General features: G+C 44.1%; 4 non-coding genes across 4 annotated transcripts; all 4 read right to left on the reverse strand.

The window, feature by feature from the left end:
* Positions 1 to 262: 262 nt before the first annotated feature.
* LOC138570635 (U6 spliceosomal RNA) lies at positions 263 to 371 on the reverse strand. The gene has a single exon (XR_011303672.1). It is a non-coding gene; the product is annotated as a U6 spliceosomal RNA (small nuclear RNA).
* A 5415-nt stretch (positions 372 to 5786) lies between these two features.
* Positions 5787 to 5893, reverse strand: LOC138570810 (U6 spliceosomal RNA). Its single transcript, XR_011303836.1, has one exon. It is a non-coding gene; the product is annotated as a U6 spliceosomal RNA (small nuclear RNA).
* Positions 5894 to 11308: 5415 nt separating this feature from the next.
* Positions 11309 to 11417, reverse strand: LOC138570636 (U6 spliceosomal RNA). The gene has a single exon (XR_011303673.1). It is a non-coding gene; the product is annotated as a U6 spliceosomal RNA (small nuclear RNA).
* A 5415-nt stretch (positions 11418 to 16832) lies between these two features.
* LOC138570812 (U6 spliceosomal RNA) lies at positions 16833 to 16939 on the reverse strand. The gene has a single exon (XR_011303837.1). It is a non-coding gene; the product is annotated as a U6 spliceosomal RNA (small nuclear RNA).
* Between the last annotated feature and the right edge of the window lie 4711 nt (positions 16940 to 21650).

Consider the following 21650-nt stretch of genomic DNA (forward strand, 5'->3'; position numbering starts at 1 on the left):
GGTAAAATGGGATAAAAAAAAACAAAAGACGCGTGCCACTTCTAAAAGTGCAAGCCAAGAAATTGAAGGCGACGGGGCTGTCCATTCAGTCAATAGGACTCACAAGTAAAAGGCTCCTGAGGCATTAGTGTTGAATTTGGCTCAAAATGTATTGTGTTGTCGTGTAATATGTATGAACATACAATTTCAATCTTCATTAAAAAAGATGTATTAAAAAAATAAAGCCTTGCAAATTAAGAAAGTTTCTGTCCTGTCATGTGCAAAAAATAGTGAATGCTTTACGAATGTGCGTGCCATCCTTTAGAGCAGGGGCCAATTTAATTTTCCCATTATCATTCCAATATTAGTACATGTGTTGCTGAAGTAAGCGCAAAGGGAGAGTCAATCAAACCATTGATTAGGACCTCCAGTCAAAGGTTTGCCATACCAAATGTCCTTATGTCAGAGGGCAGAAAGTCAAAACACCATTTAGATATCGGGTGGTATGAAATGAAGAGGCAAACAACAGTGAATAAGCATTCTTTGCTGCTGTATTAATCTGGTCCTAAAGGGGTTGGTTTAATGCCAATTATATTTAAAGATTCATGCTCCAGGGTGCTTGCAAAATGACACCAACCCCCTCCCCATCACAATGGCTGGGTGATGCAAGCCTGAGAACATCACAATAGACCCATAGACATGAGAACAACTCTGTACCTCTGAGTGTATGTGGGCCCATGGCCTGTATCAAGGACAAGGCAGAACAGGAGGTGGCTTATGGCACCAGTTCCAGAGGCTGTCCAATTGATCCCTGTAAGCAACAAATGTTGGACCATCCTTTAAGAGATTCTGAGGCTGATTTCAATGTTAACTTTGCTGCTGATTTTAGGATTGGTCAACCTTCGACCCAAATCTAGTTTGCTTGGATAAGCCCAGGAAATCTTTTACAGCTTGTACTGGTGGGAGATGATGTGAGTTTATCAAGAGCAACGGGATATGAGGCATGTGTGCCACAAAAAGCAGTTCTAGGATTTTTTATAAGAAAGCCGCTTTAAGAAGGGAAGTTTGGACAGCCCTACTGAGAGCAAAAGTATTACACAAAAGGTAAGGGGGTCAGTGGGTCAACGGATAGCACATTTGACTGCGAGTCCGTTTATTGTAAGTCCAAATACTACCAGTTTCGACATTTCCCAGGCTTTTTGTTTAATCTCTTAACAGACCCATTCCTATGTACCTCTGTTTTCATTGTAAGCGAGGGACATACCGTATGCCTTAAACATTCCTTGGCTGCGAAGACTCTATGTAAAAGAAAGAGTAGCAGACAGCTTAATAAATCATCAGCAGGACCCTCTAGACCTTCCCCAAAAAACATAAAATGATTTCTCTGCATGTATGTGAGTTGAGCAGCGCAAGTAGTTTGGTTAATGTCAGTGGATAAATGTCACTTTCACACAGCGCAGAACAGAATCACTTGTACAGGCCACTTCTGCAAAAGCATTACCAGTGTAGAAAGCAGTGAAAAGGTGAGGCAGTGTACAGTCACCCCCGACCCTTCACTGCCCCGATCGGCCACAATCGGCCAAGGACCTCTCTATGAGAGCTAAGGGTGGAATTTTTCTGGAGCTCGGTAACTTAGGGAGACATGGCTAAAGGGATCCTCAATCAACAGCCCAGCATTTGCTTTGTGGCCTGTCCGTATATGTCTGTTCTCCAAATTACCTGCCGCAGGCCAGATGTCAGCTGGTGAGATGGAATGACGTACCAGGCAGGATCCTGGCAGGTGATTTGCATAGGCACATCCCCTCTCCCTCTCTCTTAGCCCTGCTTACTCCACAGTAGCAAGTATCTAGGGAAAATACAGTGGTCGAGGTGGGGTATCAGTAACTAGCCACTCTGAGAAAGTAAATCTGGGGCGCTTCGCGACTTGTGGGGAACAACTGCAGAGCTCAGTGCCCAGAACTTTGTGGCACAGGGAGGAGGTCTGTGGGATATCAGTAACTTGGAGACATGCAACCTGGTTGGGAGTGCTTCAGGTCTCCTTCCTTGCATGCTCCAAGCAACTCAACAAAGCATCAACAGACTGAGATACCAGCCACAGAGCCACTTTCCACTTGATTTAAAGCCTAAACTCTTTTCCATGCAAACACATAGTCCCCAAATACCATATTTTCTTTGTTTTCTCTCTCTTTATCTCTCTCTACCTCCCTCCCTCCCTCCTGCCTTCCCTCCTGTCCTCTCTCTTTTCCCCCCGCCCCGCTAACTCTCCCTCTCACTCTTCCTCTTCTCCCTTCCATTCATTTTAAGTTTTCATGCACTGCAGCACATTGTGACAATGGTATTTCACAATGAAACTGTTTGAAAGTTACAGAAATCAAAAAAGAAATCAACCAACTAAAAGCAGCCAAATCCGGAGTACAATGCTCAGCTCCAATTAAAGATTAAGGCCTAGAAGCAAGTAAAGCTGTAGTTCAGAGCGATGTTTGCAAATAGCACCTTGAAGCAGTTTACGCTGGAGTGCACAACAAGGGGGAAAGAGATAATACTGAGTTTGGTAGAATGGGATTGAAAAACAAAAGAAGCGTGCCACTTCTAAAAGTACAAGTCAAGAAATTGAAGGGGACTGGGCTGTTTATTCAGTCAATAGGACTCACAAGTAAAAGGCTTCAGAGGCATTAGTGTTGAATTTGGCGCAAAATGTATTGTGTTGTCGTGTAATATGCATGAACATACAATTTCAATCTTCATTAAAAAAGATGTATTAAAAAATAAAGACTTGCAAATTAAGAAAGTTTCTGTCCTGTCATGTGCCAACAATAGTGAATGCTTTAAAAATGTGCGTGTCATCCTTTAGAGCAGGAACCAATTCCATTTTCCCATTATCATTCCAATATTAGTACATGTGTTGCTGAGGCACATAGGAATGGATCTGTTAAGAAATTAAACAAACACCTGGAAAAATGTTGAAACAGGTAGAATTTGGACTTACAATAAACTGACTCACCGTCAGATGTGCCATCCCTCGACCCACTGACCCCCTTACCTTTTGTGTAATCCTTTTGCTCTCAGCAGGGTTTTCCAAAGTTCCTTACTTAAAGAGGCTTTCTTATAAAAAAAAAATCCAAGACCTGTTTTTTATGGCCCACATGCCTCATATCCCGTTGCTCCCGATAAACTCACATCATCTCCCACCAATACAAGCTGTAAAAGATGTCAAGTGCATAGCCAAGAAAACTAGACGTGGGTCAAAGGTTGAGCAATCCTTAAATCAGCAGCAAAAATAACATTGAAATCAGCCTCAGAATCTCTTAAAGGATGGGCCAACATTGATTGCTTGCAGGGCGCAATCGGGCAGCCTCTGGTGCTGACGCCTTAAGGCAAGCGCAAAGGGAGAGCCAACCAAACCATTGATTAGGACCTCTGGACTTTCTGCCCTTTGACATAAGGACATTTGATATGGCAAACGTTTGACCAAACACAATTTAGATGTTGGATGGTATGAAATTAAGAGGCAAACAGCAATACACCAGCATTCTTTGCTGCTGTACTGATCTGGTCCTAAATGGTTTGGTTTAATGCCAATTATATTTAAAGATAAAAAGATTCATGCTCCAGGATGCTTGCAAATTGACACCCCCTCCCCATCACAATGGCTGGGTGAGGCACGCGTGAGAGCATCACAGCAGACGCATAGACATGAGAAACACTCTGTACCTCTGAGTGTATGTGGGCCCATGGCTGGATCAAGGACAAGGCAACAACAGGAGATGGTTTAAGGTGTCAGCACCCAGGCTGCCCCATCGCGCGCTGCAAGCATCAGATGTTGGACCATCCTTTAAGAGATTCTGAGGCTAATTTCAATGTTAACTTTGCTGCTGATTTAAGGATTGCTCAACCTTCGACCCACGTCTAGTTTGCTTGGCTAAGCCCTGAAAATCTTTTACAGCTTGTATTGGTGGGAGATGATGTGAGTTTATCAAGAGCAATGGGATATGAGGCATGTGCGCCACAAAATGCTGGTCTAGGATCTTTTATATGAAAGCCACTTTGGAAAACCCTAGTGAGAGCAAAAGGATTACACAAAGGAAAGGGAGTCAGTGGATCAAGGGATAGCACATCTGACTGTGAGTCCGTTAATTGTAAGTCCAAATCCTACCCGTTTCGACATTTTTCCAGGCTTTTTGTTTCATTTCTTAACAGATCCATTCCTATGTACCTCTGTGTTTTCAACAGAGTTTTCATTGTAAGGGAGGGACATACAGTATGCCTTAAACATTCCTGGCAGGGAAGACTCTATGTAAAAGCAAGAGTAGAGTACAGCTTAATAAATAATCAGCAGGACACTCTAGACCTTCCCCAAAAAACATAACATTATTTCTCTGCATGAATGTGCGTTGAACAGCGCAAGTAGTTTGGTTAATGTCAGTGGATAAATGTCACTTTCCCACAGCGCAGAACAAAATCACTTGTACAGGCCGCTTCTGCAAAAGCATTACCGCTGTAGAAAGCAGTGAAAAGGTGAGGCAGTGTGCAGTCACCCCTGACCCTTCACTGCCCTGATCGGCCACGATCGGCCAAGGACCTCTCTATGAGAGCTGGGGGTGGAGTTTTTCTGGACCTCGGTAACTTAGGGAGACATGGCTAAAGGGATCCTCAATCAACGGCCCAGCCTTTGCTTTGTGGCCTGTCCGAATATTTCTGTTCTCCAAATTACCTGCTGCTGCCCAGGTGTCAGCTGGTGAGATGGAATGACGTCCCAGGGATGATCCTGGCAGATGATTTGCATAGGCACACCCCCTCTCCCTCTGTCCTAGCCCTGCTTACTCCACAATAGCAAGTATCTGGGGAAAATATAGTGGTCGAGTTAGGGTAGCAGTAACTAGCCAATCTGAGAAAGTAAATCTGGGGCGCTTGGCGACTTGTGGGGAACAACTGCAGAGCTCAGTGCCCAGAACGTTGTGGCACAGGGAGGAGGTCTGTGGGATTTCAGTAACGTAGAGACATGCAACCTGGTCGGGAGTGCTTCAGGTCTTCTTCCTTGCATGTTCCAAGCAACTCAACAAAGCATCAAAAAGCTGAGATACCAGCCAATGAGCCCCTTTCCACTTGATTTAAAGCCTAAAATCTTTTCCATGCAAACACATAGCCCCCAAATATCATATTTTCTTTGTTTTCTCTCTCTCAGTCTCTCTCACTCCCCCTCCCTCCTACCCTCCCTCCTTCCCGCCCTCACTCTTACTCCCCCCCACAAACCTCCCTTTCCCTCTCACTCTTCCTCTTCCTCTCCCTACCATTCATTTTAAGTTTTCATGCACTGCAGCACATTGTGACAATGGTATTTCACAATGAAACTGTTTGTTGATTTCTTTTTTGATTTCTGTAACTTTCAAACTAAAAGCAGCCAAATCCGGAGTACAACGCTCCGCTCCAATTAAAGATTAAGGCCTAGAAGCAAGTAAAGCTGTAGTTCAGAGCGATGTTTGCAAATAGCACCTTAAAGCAGTTTACGCTGGAGTGCACAACAAGGGGGAAAGTGATAATACTGAGTTTGGTAAAATGGGATAAAAAAAATCAAAAGACGCGTGCCACTTCTAAAAGTGCAAGCCGAAATTGAAGGCGACGGGGCTGTTCATTCAGTCAATAGGACTCACAAGTAAAAGGCTCCTGAGGCATTAGTGTTGAATTTGGCTCAAAATGTATTGTGTTGTCGTGTAATATGTATGAACATACAATTTTAATCTTCATTAAAAAAGATGTATTAAAAAAATAAAGCCTTGCAAATTAAGAAAGTTTCTGTCCTGTCATGCGCCAAAAATAGTGAATGCTTTACGAATGTGCGTGCCACCCTTTAGAGCAGGGGCCAATTTAATTTTCCCATTATCATTCCAATATTAGTACATGTGTTGCTGAAGCAAGCGCAAAGGGAGAGTCAATCAAACCATTGATTAGGACCTCCAGTCAAAGGTTTGCCATACCAAATGTCCTTATGTCAGAGGGCAGAAAGTCAAAACACCATTTAGATATCGGGTGGTATGAAATGAAGAGGCAAACAACAGTGAATAAGCATTCTTTGCTGCTGTATTGATCTGGTCCTAAAGGGGCTGGTTTAATGCCAATTATATTTAAAGATTCATGCTCCAGGGTGCTTGCAAAATGACACCAACCTCCTCCCCATCACAATGGCTGGGTGATGCAAGCCTGAGAACATCACAATAGACCCATAGACATGAGAACAACTCTGTACCTCTGAGTGTATGTGGGCCCATGGCTGTATCAAGGACAAGGCAGAACAGGAGGTGGCTTATGGCGCCAGTTCCAGAGGCTGTCCAATTGATCCCTGTAAGCAACAAATGTTGGACCATCCTTTAAGAGATTCTGAGGCTGATTTCAATGTTAACTTTGCTGCTGATTTTAGGATTGGTCAACCTTCGACCCAAATCTAGTTTGCTTGGATAAGCCCTGGAAATCCTTTACAGCTTGTACTGGTGGGAGATGATGTGAGTTTATCAAGAGCAACGGGATATGAGGCATGTGTGCCACAAAAAGCAGTTCTAGGATTTTTTATAAGAAAGCCGCTTTAAGAAGGGAAGTTTGGACAACCCTACTGAGAGCAAAAGTATTACACAAAAGGTAAGGGGGTCAGTGGGTCAACGGATAGCACATTTGACTGCGAGTCCGTTTATTGTAAGTCCAAATACTACCAGTTTCGACATTTCCCAGGCTTTTTGTTTAATCTCTTAACAGACCCATTCCTATGTACCTCTGTTTTCATTGTAAGCGAGGGACATACCGTATGCCTTAAACATTCCTTGGCTGCGAAGACTCTATGTAAAAGAAAGAGTAGCAGACAGCTTAATAAATCATCAGCAGGACCCTCTAGACCTTCCCCAAAAAACATAAAATGATTTCTCTGCATGTATGTGAGTTGAGCAGCGCAAGTAGTTTGGTTAATGTCAGTGGATAAATGTCACTTTCACACAGCGCAGAACAGAATCACTTGTACAGGCCACTTCTGCAAAAGCATTACCAGTGTAGAAAGCAGTGAAAAGGTGAGGCAGTGTACAGTCACCCCCGACCCTTCACTGCCCCGATCGGCCACGATCGGCCAAGGACCTCTCTATGAGAGCTAAGGGTGGAATTTTTCTGGAGCTCGGTAACTTAGGGAGACATGGCTAAAGGGATCCTCAATCAACAGCCCAGCATTTGCTTTGTGGCCTGTCCGTATATGTCTGTTCTCCAAATTACCTGCCGCAGGCCAGATGTCAGCTGGTGAGATGGAATGACGTACCAGGCAGGATCCTGGCAGGTGATTTGCATAGGCACATCCCCTCTCCCTCTCTCTTAGCCCTGCTTACTCCACAGTAGCAAGTATCTAGGGAAAATACAGTGGTCGAGGTGGGGTATCAGTAACTAGCCACTCTGAGAAAGTAAATCTGGGGCGCTTCGCGACTTGTGGGGAACAACTGCAGAGCTCAGTGCCCAGAACTTTGTGGCACAGGGAGGAGGTCTGTGGGATATCAGTAACTTGGAGACATGCAACCTGGTTGGGAGTGCTTCAGGTCTCCTTCCTTGCATGCTCCAAGCAACTCAACAAAGCATCAACAGACTGAGATACCAGCCACAGAGCCACTTTCCACTTGATTTAAAGCCTAAACTCTTTTCCATGCAAACACATAGTCCCCAAATACCATATTTTCTTTGTTTTCTCTCTCTTTATCTCTCTCTACCTCCCTCCCTCCCTCCTGCCTTCCCTCCTGTCCTCTCTCTTTTCCCCCCGCCCCGCTAACTCTCCCTCTCACTCTTCCTCTTCTCCCTTCCATTCATTTTAAGTTTTCATGCACTGCAGCACATTGTGACAATGGTATTTCACAATGAAACTGTTTGAAAGTTACAGAAATCAAAAAAGAAATCAACCAACTAAAAGCAGCCAAATCCGGAGTACAATGCTCAGCTCCAATTAAAGATTAAGGCCTAGAAGCAAGTAAAGCTGTAGTTCAGAGCGATGTTTGCAAATAGCACCTTGAAGCAGTTTACGCTGGAGTGCACAAGGGGGAAAGAGATAATACTGAGTTTGGTAGAATGGGATTGAAAAACAAAAGAAGCGTGCCACTTCTAAAAGTACAAGTCAAGAAATTGAAGGGGACTGGGCTGTTTATTCAGTCAATAGGACTCACAAGTAAAAGGCTTCAGAGGCATTAGTGTTGAATTTGGCGCAAAATGTATTGTGTTGTCGTGTAATATGCATGAACATACAATTTCAATCTTCATTAAAAAAGATGTATTAAAAAATAAAGACTTGCAAATTAAGAAAGTTTCTGTCCTGTCATGTGCCAACAATAGTGAATGCTTTAAAAATGTGCGTGTCATCCTTTAGAGCAGGAACCAATTCCATTTTCCCATTATCATTCCAATATTAGTACATGTGTTGCTGAGGCACATAGGAATGGATCTGTTAAGAAATTAAACAAACACCTGGAAAAATGTTGAAACAGGTAGAATTTGGACTTACAATAAACTGACTCACCGTCAGATGTGCCATCCCTTGACCCACTGACCCCCTTACCTTTTGTGTAATCCTTTTGCTCTCAGCAGGGTTTTCCAAAGTTCCTTACTTAAAGAGGCTTTCATATAAAAAATAAATCCTAGACCTGTTTTTTATGGCCCACATGCCTCATATCCCGTTGCTCCCGATAAACTCACATCATCTCCCACCAATACAAGCTGTAAAAGATGTCAAGTGCATAGCCAAGGAAACTAGACGTGGGTCAAAGGTTGAGCAATCCTTAAATCAGCAGCAAAAATAACATTGAAATCAGCCTCAGAATCTCTTAAAGGATGGGCCAACATTGATTGCTTGCAGGGTGCAATCGGGCAGCCTCTGGTGCTGACGCCTTAAGGCAAGCGCAAAGGGAGAGCCAACCAAACCATTGATTAGGACCTCTGGACTTTCTGCCCTTTGACATAAGGACATTTGATATGGCAAACGTTTGACCAAACACAATTTAGATGTTGGATGGTATGAAATTAAGAGGCAAACAGCAATACACCAGCATTCTTTGCTGCTGTACTTATCTGGTCCTAAATGGTTTGGTTTAATGCCAATTATATTTAAAGATAAAAAGATTCATGCTCCAGGGTGCTTGCAAATTGACACCCCCTCCCCATCACGATGGCTGGGTGAGGCACGCATGAGAGCATCACAGCAGACGCATAGACATGAGAAACACTCTGTACCTCTGAGTGTATGTGGACCCATGGCTGGATCAAGGACAAGGCAACAACAGGAGATGGTTTAAGGTGTCAGCACCCAGGCTGCCCCATCGCGCGCTGCAAGCATCAGATGTTGGACCATCCTTTAAGAGATTCTGAGGCTAATTTCAATGTTAACTTTGCTGCTGATTTAAGGATTGCTCAACCTTCGACCCACGTCTAGTTTGCTTGGCTAAGCCCTGAAAATCTTTTACAGCTTGTATTGGTGGGAGATGATGTGAGTTTATCAAGAGCAATGGGATATGAGGCATGTGCGCCACAAAATGCTGGTCTAGGATCTTTTATATGAAAGCCACTTTGGAAAACCCTAGTGAGAGCAAAAGGATTACACAAAGGAAAGGGAGTCAGTGGATCAAGGGATAGCACATCTGACTGTGAGTCCGTTAATTGTAAGTCCAAATCCTACCCGTTTCGACATTTTTCCAGGCTTTTTGTTTCATTTCTTAACAGATCCATTCCTATGTACCTCTGTGTTTTCAACAGAGTTTTCATTGTAAGGGAGGGACATACAGTATGCCTTAAACATTCCTGGCAGGGAAGACTCTATGTAAAAGCAAGAGTAGAGTACAGCTTAATAAATAATCAGCAGGACACTCTAGACCTTCCCCAAAAAACATAACATCATTTCTCTGCATGTATGTGCGTTGAACAGCGCAAGTAGTTTGGTTAATGTCAGTGGATAAATGTCACTTTCCCACAGCGCAGAACAAAATCACTTGTACAGGCCGCTTCTGCAAAAGCATTACCGCTGTAGAAAGCAGTGAAAAGGTGAGGCAGTGTGCAGTCACCCCTGACCCTTCACTGCCCTGATCGGCCACGATCGGCCAAGGACCTCTCTATGAGAGCTGAGGGTGGAGTTTTTCTGGACCTCGGTAACTTAGGGAGACATGGCTAAAGGGATCCTCAATCAACGGCCCAGTCTTTGCTTTGTGGCCTGTCCGAATATTTCTGTTCTCCAAATTACCTGCTGCTGCCCAGGTGTCAGCTGGTGAGATGGAATGACGTCCCAGGGATGATCCTGGCAGATGATTTGCATAGGCACACCCCCTCTCCCTCTGTCCTAGCCCTGCTTACTCCACAATAGCAAGTATCTGGGGAAAATATAGTGGTCGAGTTAGGGTAGCAGTAACTAGCCAATCTGAGAAAGTAAATCTGGGGCGCTTGGCGACTTGTGGGGAACAACTGCAGAGCTCAGTGCCCAGAACGTTGTGGCACAGGGAGGAGGTCTGTGGGATTTCAGTAACGTAGAGACATGCAACCTGGTCGGGAGTGCTTCAGGTCTTCTTCCTTGCATGTTCCAAGCAACTCAACAAAGCATCAACAGGCTGAGATACCAGCCAATGAGCCCCTTTCCACTTGATTTAAAGCCTAAAATCTTTTCCATGCAAACACATAGCCCCCAAATATCATATTTTCTTTGTTTTCTCTCTCTCAGTCTCTCTCACTCCCCCTCCCTCCTACCCTCCCTCCTTCCCGCCCTCACTCTTTCTCCCCCCCACAAACCTCCCTTTCCCTCTCACTCTTCCTCTTTCTCTCCCTACCATTCATTTTAAGTTTTCATGCACTGCAGCACATTGTGACAATGGTATTTCACAATGAAACTGTTTGTTGATTTCTTTTTTGATTTCTGTAACTTTCAAACTAAAAGCAGCCAAATCCGGAGTACAACGCTCCGCTCCAATTAAAGATTAAGGCCTAGAAGCAAGTAAAGCTGTAGTTCAGAGCGATGTTTGCAAATAGCACCTTAAAGCAGTTTACGCTGGAGTGCACAACAAGGGGGAAAGTGATAATACTGAGTTTGGTAAAATGGGATAAAAAAAAACAAAAGACGCGTGCCACTTCTAAAAGTGCAAGCCAAGAAATTGAAGGCGACGGGGCTGTCCATTCAGTCAATAGGACTCACAAGTAAAAGGCTCCTGAGGCATTAGTGTTGAATTTGGCTCAAAATGTATTGTGTTGTCGTGTAATATGTATGAACATACAATTTCAATCTTCATTAAAAAAGATGTATTAAAAAAATAAAGCCTTGCAAATTAAGAAAGTTTCTGTCCTGTCATGTGCAAAAAATAGTGAATGCTTTACGAATGTGCGTGCCATCCTTTAGAGCAGGGGCCAATTTAATTTTCCCATTATCATTCCAATATTAGTACATGTGTTGCTGAAGTAAGCGCAAAGGGAGAGTCAATCAAACCATTGATTAGGACCTCCAGTCAAAGGTTTGCCATACCAAATGTCCTTATGTCAGAGGGCAGAAAGTCAAAACACCATTTAGATATCGGGTGGTATGAAATGAAGAGGCAAACAACAGTGAATAAGCATTCTTTGCTGCTGTATTAATCTGGTCCTAAAGGGGTTGGTTTAATGCCAATTATATTTAAAGATTCATGCTCCAGGGTGCTTGCAAAATGACACCAACCCCCTCCCCATCACAATGGCTGGGTGATGCAAGCCTGAGAACATCACAATAGACCCATAGACATGAGAACAACTCTGTACCTCTGAGTGTATGTGGGCCCATGGCCTGTATCAAGGACAAGGCAGAACAGGAGGTGGCTTATGGCACCAGTTCCAGAGGCTGTCCAATTGATCCCTGTAAGCAACAAATGTTGGACCATCCTTTAAGAGATTCTGAGGCTGATTTCAATGTTAACTTTGCTGCTGATTTTAGGATTGGTCAACCTTCGACCCAAATCTAGTTTGCTTGGATAAGCCCAGGAAATCTTTTACAGCTTGTACTGGTGGGAGATGATGTGAGTTTATCAAGAGCAACGGGATATGAGGCATGTGTGCCACAAAAAGCAGTTCTAGGATTTTTTATAAGAAAGCCGCTTTAAGAAGGGAAGTTTGGACAGCCCTACTGAGAGCAAAAGTATTACACAAAAGGTAAGGGGGTCAGTGGGTCAACGGATAGCACATTTGACTGCGAGTCCGTTTATTGTAAGTCCAAATACTACCAGTTTCGACATTTCCCAGGCTTTTTGTTTAATCTCTTAACAGACCCATTCCTATGTACCTCTGTTTTCATTGTAAGCGAGGGACATACCGTATGCCTTAAACATTCCTTGGCTGCGAAGACTCTATGTAAAAGAAAGAGTAGCAGACAGCTTAATAAATCATCAGCAGGACCCTCTAGACCTTCCCCAAAAAACATAAAATGATTTCTCTGCATGTATGTGAGTTGAGCAGCGCATGTAGTTTGGTTAATGTCAGTGGATAAATGTCACTTTCACACAGCGCAGAACAGAATCACTTGTACAGGCCACTTCTGCAAAAGCATTACCAGTGTAGAAAGCAGTGAAAAGGTGAGGCAGTGTACAGTCACCCCCGACCCTTCACTGCCCCGATCGGCCACAATCGGCCAAGGACCTCTCTATGAGAGCTAAGGGTGGAATTTTTCTGGAGCTCGGTAACTTAGGGAGACATGGCTAAAGGGATCCTCAATCAACAGCCCAGCATTTGCTTTGTGGCCTGTCCGTATATGTCTGTTCTCCAAATTACCTGCCGCAGGCCAGATGTCAGCTGGTGAGATGGAATGACGTACCAGGCAGGATCCTGGCAGGTGATTTGCATAGGCACATCCCCTCTCCCTCTCTCTTAGCCCTGCTTACTCCACAGTAGCAAGTATCTAGGGAAAATACAGTGGTCGAGGTGGGGTATCAGTAACTAGCCACTCTGAGAAAGTAAATCTGTGGCGCTTCGCGACTTGTGGGGAACAACTGCAGAGCTCAGTGCCCAGAACTTTGTGGCACAGGGAGGAGGTCTGTGGGATATCAGTAACTTGGAGACATGCAACCTGGTTGGGAGTGCTTCAGGTCTCCTTCCTTGCATGCTCCAAGCAACTCAACAAAGCATCAACAGACTGAGATACCAGCCACAGAGCCACTTTCCACTTGATTTAAAGCCTAAACTCTTTTCCATGCAAACACATAGTCCCCAAATACCATATTTTCTTTGTTTTCTCTCTCTTTATCTCTCTCTACCTCCCTCCCTCCCTCCTGCCTTCCCTCCTGTCCTCTCTCTTTTCCCCCCGCCCCGCTAACTCTCCCTCTCACTCTTCCTCTTCTCCCTTCCATTCATTTTAAGTTTTCATGCACTGCAGCACATTGTGACAATGGTATTTCACAATGAAACTGTTTGAAAGTTACAGAAATCAAAAAAGAAATCAACCAACTAAAAGCAGCCAAATCCGGAGTACAATGCTCAGCTCCAATTAAAGATTAAGGCCTAGAAGCAAGTAAAGCTGTAGTTCAGAGCGATGTTTGCAAATAGCACCTTGAAGCAGTTTACGCTGGAGTGCACAACAAGGGGGAAAGATATAATACTGAGTTTGGTAGAATGGGATTGAAAAACAAAAGAAGCGTGCCACTTCTAAAAGTACAAGTCAAGAAATTGAAGGGGACTGGGCTGTTTATTCAGTCAATAGGACTCACAAGTAAAAGGCTTCAGAGGCATTAGTGTTGAATTTGGCGCAAAATGTATTGTGTTGTCGTGTAATATGCATGAACATACAATTTCAATCTTCATTAAAAAAGATGTATTAAAAAATAAAGACTTGCAAATTAAGAAAGTTTCTGTCCTGTCATGTGCCAACAATAGTGAATGCTTTAAAAATGTGCGTGTCATCCTTTAGAGCAGGAACCAATTCCATTTTCCCATTATCATTCCAATATTAGTACATGTGTTGCTGAGGCACATAGGAATGGATCTGTTAAGAAATTAAACAAACACCTGGAAAAATGTTGAAACAGGTAGAATTTGGACTTACAATAAACTGACTCACCGTCAGATGTGCCATCCCTCGACCCACTGACCCCCTTACCTTTTGTGTAATCCTTTTGCTCTCAGCAGGGTTTTCCAAAGTTCCTTACTTAAAGAGGCTTTCTTATAAAAAAAAAATCCAAGACCTGTTTTTTATGGCCCACATGCCTCATATCCCGTTGCTCCCGATAAACTCACATCATCTCCCACCAATACAAGCTGTAAAAGATGTCAAGTGCATAGCCAAGAAAACTAGACGTGGGTCAAAGGTTGAGCAATCCTTAAATCAGCAGCAAAAATAACATTGAAATCAGCCTCAGAATCTCTTAAAGGATGGGCCAACATTGATTGCTTGCAGGGCGCAATCGGGCAGCCTCTGGTGCTGACGCCTTAAGGCAAGCGCAAAGGGAGAGCCAACCAAACCATTGATTAGGACCTCTGGACTTTCTGCCCTTTGACATAAGGACATTTGATATGGCAAACGTTTGACCAAACACAATTTAGATGTTGGATGGTATGAAATTAAGAGGCAAACAGCAATACACCAGCATTCTTTGCTGCTGTACTGATCTGGTCCTAAATGGTTTGGTTTAATGCCAATTATATTTAAAGATAAAAAGATTCATGCTCCAGGATGCTTGCAAATTGACACCCCCTCCCCATCACAATGGCTGGGTGAGGCACGCGTGAGAGCATCACAGCAGACGCATAGACATGAGAAACACTCTGTACCTCTGAGTGTATGTGGGCCCATGGCTGGATCAAGGACAAGGCAACAACAGGAGATGGTTTAAGGTGTCAGCACCCAGGCTGCCCCATCGCGCGCTGCAAGCATCAGATGTTGGACCATCCTTTAAGAGATTCTGAGGCTAATTTCAATGTTAACTTTGCTGCTGATTTAAGGATTGCTCAACCTTCGACCCACGTCTAGTTTGCTTGGCTAAGCCCTGAAAATCTTTTACAGCTTGTATTGGTGGGAGATGATGTGAGTTTATCAAGAGCAATGGGATATGAGGCATGTGCGCCACAAAATGCTGGTCTAGGATCTTTTATATGAAAGCCACTTTGGAAAACCCTAGTGAGAGCAAAAGGATTACACAAAGGAAAGGGAGTCAGTGGATCAAGGGATAGCACATCTGACTGTGAGTCCGTTAATTGTAAGTCCAAATCCTACCCGTTTCAACATTTTTCCAGGCTTTTTGTTTCATTTCTTAACAGATCCATTCCTATGTACCTCTGTGTTTTCAACAGAGTTTTCATTGTAAGGGAGGGACATACAGTATGCCTTAAACATTCCTGGCAGGGAAGACTCTATGTAAAAGCAAGAGTAGAGTACAGCTTAATAAATAATCAGCAGGACACTCTAGACCTTCCCCAAAAAACATAACATTATTTCTCTGCATGAATGTGCGTTGAACAGCGCAAGTAGTTTGGTTAATGTCAGTGGATAAATGTCACTTTCCCACAGCGCAGAACAAAATCACTTGTACAGGCCGCTTCTGCAAAAGCATTACCGCTGTAGAAAGCAGTGAAAAGGTGAGGCAGTGTGCAGTCACCCCTGACCCTTCACTGCCCTGATCGGCCACGATCGGCCAAGGACCTCTCTATGAGAGCTGGGGGTGGAGTTTTTCTGGACCTCGGTAACTTAGGGAGACATGGCTAAAGGGATCCTCAATCAACGGCCCAGCCTTTGCTTTGTGGCCTGTCCGAATATTTCTGTTCTCCAAATTACCTGCTGCTGCCCAGGTGTCAGCTGGTGAGATGGAATGACGTCCCAGGGATGATCCTGGCAGATGATTTGCATAGGCACACCCCCTCTCCCTCTGTCCTAGCCCTGCTTACTCCACAATAGCAAGTATCTGGGGAAAATATAGTGGTCGAGTTAGGGTAGCAGTAACTAGCCAATCTGAGAAAGTAAATCTGGGGCGCTTGGCGACTTGTGGGGAACAACTGCAGAGCTCAGTGCCCAGAACGTTGTGGCACAGGGAGGAGGTCTGTGGGATTTCAGTAACGTAGAGACATGCAACCTGGTCGGGAGTGCTTCAGGTCTTCTTCCTTGCATGTTCCAAGCAACTCAACAAAGCATCAACAGGCTGAGATACCAGCCAATGAGCCCCTTTCCACTTGATTTAAAGCCTAAAATCTTTTCCATGCAAACACATAGCCCCCAAATATCATATTTTCTTTGTTTTCTCTCTCTCAGTCTCTCTCACTCCCCCTCCCTCCTACCCTCCCTCCTTCCCGCCCTCACTCTTACTCCCCCCCACAAACCTCCCTTTCCCTCTCACTCTTCCTCTTCCTCTCCCTACCATTCATTTTAAGTTTTCATGCACTGCAGCACATTGTGACAATGGTATTTCACAATGAAACTGTTTGTTGATTTCTTTTTTGATTTCTGTAACTTTCAAACTAAAAGCAGCCAAATCCGGAGTACAACGCTCCGCTCCAATTAAAGATTAAGGCCTAGAAGCAAGTAAAGCTGTAGTTCAGAGCGATGTTTGCAAATAGCACCTTAAAGCAGTTTACGCTGGAGTGCACAACAAGGGGGAAAGTGATAATACTGAGTTTGGTAAAATGGGATAAAAAAAATCAAAAGACGCGTGCCACTTCTAAAAGTGCAAGCCGAAATTGAAGGCGACGGGGCTGTTCATTCAGTCAATAGGACTCACAAGTAAAAGGCTCCTGAGGCATTAGTGTTGAATTTGGCTCAAAATGTATTGTGTTGTCGTGTAATATGTATGAACATACAATTTTAATCTTCATTAAAAAAGATGTATTAAAAAAATAAAGCCTTGCAAATTAAGAAAGTTTCTGTCCTGTCATGCGCCAAAAATAGTGAATGCTTTACGAATGTGCGTGCCACCCTTTAGAGCAGGGGCCAATTTAATTTTCCCATTATCATTCCAATATTAGTACATGTGTTGCTGAAGCAAGCGCAAAGGGAGAGTCAATCAAACCATTGATTAGGACCTCCAGTCAAAGGTTTGCCATACCAAATGTCCTTATGTCAGAGGGCAGAAAGTCAAAACACCATTTAGATATCGGGTGGTATGAAATGAAGAGGCAAACAACAGTGAATAAGCATTCTTTGCTGCTGTATTGATCTGGTCCTAAAGGGGCTGGTTTAATGCCAATTATATTTAAAGATTCATGCTCCAGGGTGCTTGCAAAATGACACCAACCTCCTCCCCATCACAATGGCTGGGTGATGCAAGCCTGAGAACATCACAATAGACCCATAGACATGAGAACAACTCTGTACCTCTGAGTGTATGTGGGCCCATGGCTGTATCAAAGACAAGGCAGAACAGGAGGTGGCTTATGGCGCCAGTTCCAGAGGCTGTCCAATTGATCCCTGTAAGCAACAAATGTTGGACCATCCTTTAAGAGATTCTGAGGCTGATTTCAATGTTAACTTTGCTGCTGATTTTAGGATTGGTCAACCTTCGACCCAAATCTAGTTTGCTTGGATAAGCCCTGGAAATCCTTTACAGCTTGTACTGGTGGGAGATGATGTGAGTTTATCAAGAGCAACGGGATATGAGGCATGTGTGCCACAAAAAGCAGTTCTAGGATTTTTTATAAGAAAGCCGCTTTAAGAAGGGAAGTTTGGACAACCCTACTGAGAGCAAAAGTATTACACAAAAGGTAAGGGGGTCAGTGGGTCAACGGATAGCACATTTGACTGCGAGTCCGTTTATTGTAAGTCCAAATACTACCAGTTTCGACATTTCCCAGGCTTTTTGTTTAATCTCTTAACAGACCCATTCTATGTACCTCTGTTTTCATTGTAAGCGAGGGACATACCGTATGCCTTAAACATTCCTTGGCTGCGAAGACTCTATGTAAAAGAAAGAGTAGCAGACAGCTTAATAAATCATCAGCAGGACCCTCTAGACCTTCCCCAAAAAACATAAAATGATTTCTCTGCATGTATGTGAGTTGAGCAGCGCAAGTAGTTTGGTTAATGTCAGTGGATAAATGTCACTTTCACACAGCGCAGAACAGAATCACTTGTACAGGCCACTTCTGCAAAAGCATTACCAGTGTAGAAAGCAGTGAAAAGGTGAGGCAGTGTACAGTCACCCCCGACCCTTCACTGCCCCGATCGGCCACGATCGGCCAAGGACCTCTCTATGAGAGCTAAGGGTGGAATTTTTCTGGAGCTCGGTAACTTAGGGAGACATGGCTAAAGGGATCCTCAATCAACAGCCCAGCATTTGCTTTGTGGCCTGTCCGTATATGTCTGTTCTCCAAATTACCTGCCGCAGGCCAGATGTCAGCTGGTGAGATGGAATGACGTACCAGGCAGGATCCTGGCAGGTGATTTGCATAGGCACATCCCCTCTCCCTCTCTCTTAGCCCTGCTTACTCCACAGTAGCAAGTATCTAGGGAAAATACAGTGGTCGAGGTGGGGTATCAGTAACTAGCCACTCTGAGAAAGTAAATCTGGGGCGCTTCGCGACTTGTGGGGAACAACTGCAGAGCTCAGTGCCCAGAACTTTGTGGCACAGGGAGGAGGTCTGTGGGATATCAGTAACTTGGAGACATGCAACCTGGTTGGGAGTGCTTCAGGTCTCCTTCCTTGCATGCTCCAAGCAACTCAACAAAGCATCAACAGACTGAGATACCAGCCACAGAGCCACTTTCCACTTGATTTAAAGCCTAAACTCTTTTCCATGCAAACACATAGTCCCCAAATACCATATTTTCTTTGTTTTCTCTCTCTTTATCTCTCTCTACCTCCCTCCCTCCCTCCTGCCTTCCCTCCTGTCCTCTCTCTTTTCCCCCCGCCCCGCTAACTCTCCCTCTCACTCTTCCTCTTCTCCCTTCCATTCATTTTTAGTTTTCATGCACTGCAGCACATTGTGACAATGGTATTTCACAATGAAACTGTTTGAAAGTTACAGAAATCAAAAAAGAAATCAACCAACTAAAAGCAGCCAAATCCGGAGTACAATGCTCAGCTCCAATTAAAGATTAAGGCCTAGAAGCAAGTAAAGCTGTAGTTCAGAGCGATGTTTGCAAATAGCACCTTGAAGCAGTTTACGCTGGAGTGCACAACAAGGGGGAAAGAGATAATACTGAGTTTGGTAGAATGGGATTGAAAAACAAAAGAAGCGTGCCACTTCTAAAAGTACAAGTCAAGAAATTGAAGGGGACTGGGCTGTTTATTCAGTCAATAGGACTCACAAGTAAAAGGCTTCAGAGGCATTAGTGTTGAATTTGGCGCAAAATGTATTGTGTTGTCGTGTAATATGCATGAACATACAATTTCAATCTTCATTAAAAAAGATGTATTAAAAAATAAAGACTTGCAAATTAAGAAAGTTTCTGTCCTGTCATGTGCCAACAATAGTGAATGCTTTAAAAATGTGCGTGTCATCCTTTAGAGCAGGAACCAATTCCATTTTCCCATTATCATTCCAATATTAGTACATGTGTTGCTGAGGCACATAGGAATGGATCTGTTAAGAAATTAAACAAACACCTGGAAAAATGTTGAAACAGGTAGAATTTGGACTTACAATAAACTGACTCACCGTCAGATGTGCCATCCCTTGACCCACTGACCCCCTTACCTTTTGTGTAATCCTTTTGCTCTCAGCAGGGTTTTCCAAAGTTCCTTACTTAAAGAGGCTTTCATATAAAAAATAAATCCTAGACCTGTTTTTTATGGCCCACATGCCTCATATCCCGTTGCTCCCGATAAACTCACATCATCTCCCACCAATACAAGCTGTAAAAGATGTCAAGTGCATAGCCAAGGAAACTAGACGTGGGTCAAAGGTTGAGCAATCCTTAAATCAGCAGCAAAAATAACATTGAAATCAGCCTCAGAATCTCTTAAAGGATGGGCCAACATTGATTGCTTGCAGGGTGCAATCGGGCAGCCTCTGGGGCTGACGCCTTAAGGCAAGCGCAAAGGGAGAGCCAACCAAACCATTGATTAGGACCTCTGGACTTTCTGCCCTTTGACATAAGGACATTTGATATGGCAAACGTTTGACCAAACACAATTTAGATGTTGGATGGTATGAAATTAAGAGGCAAACAGCAATACACCAGCATTCTTTGCTGCTGTACTTATCTGGTCCTAAATGGTTTGGTTTAATGCCAATTATATTTAAAGATAAAAAGATTCATGCTCCAGGGTGCTTGCAAATTGACACCCCCTCCCCATCACGATGGCTGGGCGAGGCACGCATGAGAGCATCACAGCAGACGCATAGACATGAGAAACACTCTGTACCTCTGAGTGTATGTGGACCCATGGCTGGATCAAGGACAAGGCAACAACAGGAGATGGTTTAAGGTGTCAGCACCCAGGCTGCCCCATCGCGCGCTGCAAGCATCAGATGTTGGACCATCCTTTAAGAGATTCTGAGGCTAATTTCAATGTTAACTTTGCTGCTGATTTAAGGATTGCTCAACCTTCGACCCACGTCTAGTTTGCTTGGCTAAGCCCTGAAAATCTTTTACAGCTTGTATTGGTGGGAGATGATGTGAGTTTATCAAGAGCAATGGGATATGAGGCATGTGCGCCACAAAATGCTGGTCTAGGATCTTTTATATGAAAGCCACTTTGGAAAACCCTAGTGAGAGCAAAAGGATTACACAAAGGAAAGGGAGTCAGTGGATCAAGGGATAGCACATCTGACTGTGAGTCCGTTAATTGTAAGTCCAAATCCTACCCGTTTCGACATTTTTCCAGGCTTTTTGTTTCATTTCTTAACAGATCCATTCCTATGTACCTCTGTGTTTTCAACAGAGTTTTCATTGTAAGGGAGGGACATACAGTATGCCTTAAACATTCCTGGCAGGAAAGACTCTATGTAAAAGCAAGAGTAGAGTACAGCTTAATAAATAATCAGCAGGACACTCTAGACCTTCCCCAAAAAACATAACATCATTTCTCTGCATGTATGTGCGTTGAACAGCGCAAGTAGTTTGGTTAATGTCAGTGGATAAATGTCACTTTCCCACAGCGCAGAACAAAATCACTTGTACAGGCCGCTTCTGCAAAAGCATTACCGCTGTAGAAAGCAGTGAAAAGGTGAGGCAGTGTGCAGTCACCCCTGACCCTTCACTGCCCTGATCGGCCACGATCGGCCAAGGACCTCTCTATGAGAGCTGAGGGTGGAGTTTTTCTGGACCTCGGTAACTTAGGGAGACATGGCTAAAGGGATCCTCAATCAACGGCCCAGTCTTTGCTTTGTGGCCTGTCCGAATATTTCTGTTCTCCAAATTACCTGCTGCTGCCCAGGTGTCAGCTGGTGAGATGGAATGACGTCCCAGGGATGATCCTGGCAGATGATTTGCATAGGCACACCCCCTCTCCCTCTGTCCTAGCCCTGCTTACTCCACAATAGCAAGTATCTGGGGAAAATATAGTGGTCGAGTTAGGGTAGCAGTAACTAGCCAATCTGAGAAAGTAAATCTGGGGCGCTTGGCGACTTGTGGGGAACAACTGCAGAGCTCAGTGCCCAGAACGTTGTGGCACAGGGAGGAGGTCTGTGGGATTTCAGTAACGTAGAGACATGCAACCTGGTCGGGAGTGCTTCAGGTCTTCTTCCTTGCATGTTCCAAGCAACTCAACAAAGCATCAACAGGCTGAGATACCAGCCAATGAGCCCCTTTCCAC

This window comes from Ambystoma mexicanum, chromosome 2q (genome assembly GCF_040938575.1).
Source record: "Ambystoma mexicanum isolate Mex_15411 chromosome 2q, UKY_AmexF1_1, whole genome shotgun sequence".
In the NCBI taxonomy this organism is placed as follows: domain Eukaryota; kingdom Metazoa; phylum Chordata; class Amphibia; order Caudata; family Ambystomatidae; genus Ambystoma; species Ambystoma mexicanum.